Below are 5,386 nucleotides of genomic sequence, written 5' to 3'. Positions count from 1 at the left end.
TTATTTAATTATGTGTGGTGATGGATTTTAGCTAGACTTACTGTGATCTTTTTACAATATATAAAAATATTGAATCAGGTTGTACATCTGAAACTAATATGTCAATTGTACCTCAATAAAAAAAAGTCTATCTAGATATTAAAAGTACTCATAAAAAAAAAAAAAAAGACCCCAGTAGTCTTTATTCCTTTGCTTTCTAAATGATATGGCAAAGTGCTTCAGGCTCAATTTGTTCTTTTCTGCCTCAGTCCTATAGTTACCTCTCCTCTTACACTATTGCCTATTTATTTAGCATTCTTGTATCATTTTTCCCCTGACCACCACCATAAATTTAAGCATTGCACTACATCTAAAAATGTTTAGTACTCACCCCAGCACTCTGCTATACAGAAAACTAGTATGTGATTAATATTTATGGAATTGGACTAAAAGATTAGCCTCTGTCTAGCAATTCTACAAGGATCTCTACGGAGTCAAAACAGGCAGCACTGGAAATGTTAAGCAATTACTTACCTCCTCCTCAGGTGATTCAATGGCACTGACTCAATCTCACTCTGCTAATTATTCTTTCATGTTATGGGAAGACCTACAACAGCTAGTGAGTACTCCCTAAAACAATTCTAAAAAAGAGAAAAATTTTTTTCTAGAGCTCGAAGAATGAGAAAAAGAGTTCTCTATACATATTATTAAAGTTAGAAATCATTCTAAGGTAAAGCATTTAATGGTCAATATCTGATTAACATAACAATCTTGAATTAGTGTAAAGATGTTTTGTTATCTACAGAGGAAACTCCTGTCATTCCTTAGTTGTAGTTCCTCTTCCCACTGAAAGGTTATGTCTCAACACTAGGGGTCCACAGGGGAGGAAATGATACCTTACACTGGCCCATTTCAAGTCACTTTCACACACATCTGCACTCCATAGTTAAGCCACTGTGCCTTATGTCAATTTACAAAAAATCTCATGTCTTTTGTATTATACCATATAGTTTAGGTCTTCTCCAGTGACTTTTACTTAATGTAAGACTGTTTTTTATTTGAGAATGGAATCTACAGAATCGCATTCCTCAAATTCACTATGCTTAAGTACACCAAGAATTGAGGGCAGACTACACATTCCTTGATTGATCTCTACTTCATGAACTTGTAAGCACTTTAGAGATGGTCTAATCCAGAGAATTTTCTATTTTTTATTCTTCTAGGCACAGAAACACTTTTTCTTTTTAAAGAAAATACTACCTGTAACTCTTGCATGGATGGATGGGTGGATGGAGCAGGGAAAACATATACTAAGATACCTAGGGGAAAAAAATCATTCATTCTACTAATACAGTTAAGGTTATAAATATTCAGGATTTTACACTCCAACTCTGAAAATTTCTAACAATTATAAACACACCAGCCATGCAAGTCGGGGGAAATACACCACAAATCTATTTTATTGGCCCCCTCTTTCCATCAGAAGGAAAGAATCTCTAAGAACTGTACTTTGGATCTGTTCTTAGTTTCTTGAACTTATTTGCTGATGAAGCAAGTACTGTCACAGATCCTCAATAGAAAGAGTACAGAAAATAGTGGAAGAGGACAGAACAAATTAGCAGAAACTACAAAGAGAACTAAAATTCACTGGTGACACATGCTTTCTGTAAATGGTATTAGGAGCTTCACACAAATTATTCAAGATAATAATACTCCCAACAAAACAGATGGAATTTCCATTTTAAACAAACTGAGACTCTTCAAGCTTTAAGAAGTTGACTTGCTCAAGGCAAGGAGGGTCAAGGCTCAGCCCTAAGACATCCTAGCTCCAGACTTCTCTTTAACAAACCCACTGACTTCTAGAAGAGTCATAGGTTTGCCTGAGCAAACCTTCCCTGAACCATCCCTTCCTTACCTTTTCCACCTTTGCTACTCCTAAACTGGCCTTTACACTGGCAACCAATTCTCATTCTCTACCTAAAAGCACTTTAGTCTCAAGTTGCTACAGGTGTTTTCAACATCAAAATCCATCTTTTTCCTTTCCCCCGAATCTGCACCTAGTTAGTAGGAATGTCACCTATACCCCATATTTAAAATTATTACCTAATGTTAGATCTGGCGGGGAGGGGGGGGCACGGGGGCTGGGGGGGGTGGGGAGGGCAGGGCGGAGTTCCAAGATCATCAAAAACAAATCTTTCATTTTTCAGAGGACAACCCATGCCTAGAGAGGGTATATATTCTGGATTTTGAGAAAAAATCTTTATCACTGATATTACAGGAGGGTCTCCTGGACAATGAATGGTCAGACTCCTCCTTGCCAAAGGAAAGAGCATCTCTGTCCCTCTCAAATCTCTTCTACTAGAGATCCATGTCAGCTTGTCTCTAATGCTCTATTTCCAACTCTTAAGTACAGAGATAGTGAATCTGCAGCAACTCAGCAAAAAGCTTTTAGGGCTACAGTTAAACTGCCTGGATTTAAAATATTCAAAGAAATAAGCTGCAGGATTACTGAGCCACACAAAAGAATGAAATAATGCCATCTGCAGCTACATGGATGGATCTAGAGATCGTCATACTGAGTGAAGTCAGAGAAAGACAAATATCATGGTATCACTTACATGTGGAAATCTAAAAAAAGAAAAAGGTACAAATGAACCTATTTACAAACCAGAAATGTAGTCACAGGTGTAAAAACAAACTTATGGTTACTAAGGGGAAAGGAGAGGGGAGGGATAAATTGGGAGATCGGGATGGAGATACATACACTGCTGTATATATAGAATGGAGTTTCTATATAGAATGGAGTTTCTCAGGCGGCTCAGTGGTAAAGAATCCCCCTGTCAATGCAGGAGCTGAAAGAGACATGGGTTCAATCCCTGGGTCGGGAAGATCCCCTGGAGGAGGAAATGGCAACCCCCTCCAGTATTTTTCCAGAATAATCTCATGGACAAAGGAGCCTAGTGGGCTATAGTCCATGGGGTCGCAAAGAGGTAAGACACAATTGCGCACCTATATAAAATAGGTGACTAATAAGAACCTGCTGTATAGTGTGGGGAACTCTACTCAATACTCTGCAATAACCTATATGGGAACAGAATCTTAAAAGGAGTGGATTAATGTATGTGTGTAACTGATTTGCTTTGCTGTACAGCAGAAACTAAACACAACGCTGTAAATCAACTATACGCCAATAAACATTAATTTTAAAAAATGAAGAGCACTTCTATCCCGGATATCACCATGTTTGCTGCTGCTGCTAAGTCACTTCAGTCGTGTCCGACTCTGTGCGACCCCATAGACGGCAGCCCAGCAGGCTCCCCCGTCCCTGGGATTCTCCAGGCAAGAACACTGGAGTGGGTTGCCATTTCCTTCTCCAATGCATGAAAGTGAAAAGTGAAAGTGAAGTGGCTCAGTCGTGTCCGACCCTCAGCGACTCCATGGACTGCAGCCTACCAGGCTCCTCAGTCCATGGGATTTTCCAGGCAAGAGTACTGGAGTGGAGTGCCATTGCCGTCTCCGTCACCATGCTTACCTCAGCATAAAACAGAAAACCAAGCCTGTGAGCTAGTCTAGAACACCTGTAAAGCCATCACACATGGGCCTAAAACACTATAAACATAAAAATGAGCAAGAAAAGAAAATCAAGGCAAACTAGTATAAAAGCAAGGAATTGGGGTAAAGAGAATGAAGTAAGGAAAATGGAGGGACACAGCAGACACCCAGTCAGTAAAGCAGTATTTATGACTATTTAAGAAGGGCCACTACCAAGCACAGTCAATGGCACACAGTAGAAGTACAATAACTATTATATTATGAGTGAACATATGGTAAAAATTACAAAATGGAAGCGATTCCATTCTGGGAATTCATTTGCTGGGGGAGAGACTTGCCCTGAGTCAATGTTCTCACTCTCAGCAACTTCCTTTCACTTTTCGTTGCGTGAGTTTCCCAATCTACTAAATGGGAGTAAAAGCCCCATTTCCAAGGTGTGGATAAAGTTGAGATAACCAGCGAAAAGGATTCAAAGCTCACACAAATGCAACCACCTGAGCACCCACCGCTGGCGTGTTTCATAAACAATCTCGGATTTAATAAGCAGAAGAAATTTTCAAAAATCTCCCACAACCTGCTCATCTTCCCCATCTAAGTAAAGCTAACCATTTCAATATTCTGGGAGTCATTCTTGCTCTTCCTCCTCATCCAACCTATCATCCAGCCCTAACCATTCTAACCCACAAATATCATTCACTGTACTGTCACCACCCTAGTCTAAGCTACAAATTCTCTCTCATATAAATTACTAACCTTGCTCCACCACACGAGCTTTTGCAATTCCTGAAATGTGTTATGCTCCCTCTTGACAAACTCCTATTCACCCTTTGGGTTTCATTCTAGTTTTCACTCACTTCTCTTTCATTACACACTCACACCCCTCTGAAGTGATTATGTATTTGTGCAATTTATTTCACGCCACAAACGAATAAAATCACAGACGGCTATAAATCCAACTAAACTGAGAGCACCACGAAGGTAGGCACTGTTAATCTGTCTGGCTCTTCTCAGGAAAACCGGGCCTGCCACACAGCTTGGGCCCAAATACCTGAATGACTCCAGCTGAGGTGGAGACATAAAGTAGCCAAGAACAACTCCAAAGTCAAAAAGACAGCTGCCCACGTTCCTTCAACATTCTCGCCACCTTCAATCTCCACAGCTCAAATCAAACCATTCAAGGTATCAGATACCTCATGTCTTCAACCTCAGGCAGCCCCTGCTTTCTCCCCTTCCCCATAAAGTTCCAGGTTCAAAGAGAATCCCTCTTAGCCCTGGACCGGGAAGGAACGTGCTTCTCTTGCCCATGCGGGTGTCGGGGTGCTGGACTACCCTGGAGAAATTTCCTAATCCTGACACCCTGGCCGAGCGTCTGAACACTAGTCCGCGGAGCCGTGACGCACGCAGGCCCAAGTGCTTCGTCAGCTGTGAAGTAGCAAAGAGTGAGGCGCTTCTTTGAGACTTCTCAGACGCAATTCAAACCGCGCGTCCCAGCTCGAAAGTAAAAATGCGTCGCAGACCCTCAGCAGCCCATTCCATTCAAGAAGGTGGGAGAGAAGACAACGACCCACGCGCCTTGCCCTTTAAGAAACACCCCCGGTATAGGCAGCCAGGACTAGAGTAAACTCTCGCGAGATTCACCTACTTCCGCCCGCTTCCTAGCTCTTTGCTCTCCGAACCGGAAGGAAGGAGGTATTTCCCCGCCCCCGGCTTCTACCTCACAAGGCAGCGCGGCCCCAGATGAGACCAATCGGCGGGTTCATTGTAGGCCACGGCCCAAACAGCCAATGGAAAGTCGCGGCGCGCGCAGAGCTCCCCCTCTTACTCGCTGGCCCCCTCCCTTCCGCCCGCCGACTAC

Source organism: Ovis canadensis, chromosome 5 (assembly GCF_042477335.2).
Source record: "Ovis canadensis isolate MfBH-ARS-UI-01 breed Bighorn chromosome 5, ARS-UI_OviCan_v2, whole genome shotgun sequence".
Classification (NCBI taxonomy): Eukaryota; Metazoa; Chordata; class Mammalia; order Artiodactyla; family Bovidae; genus Ovis; species Ovis canadensis.
Note: the sequence above shows the minus strand (reverse complement) of the source record.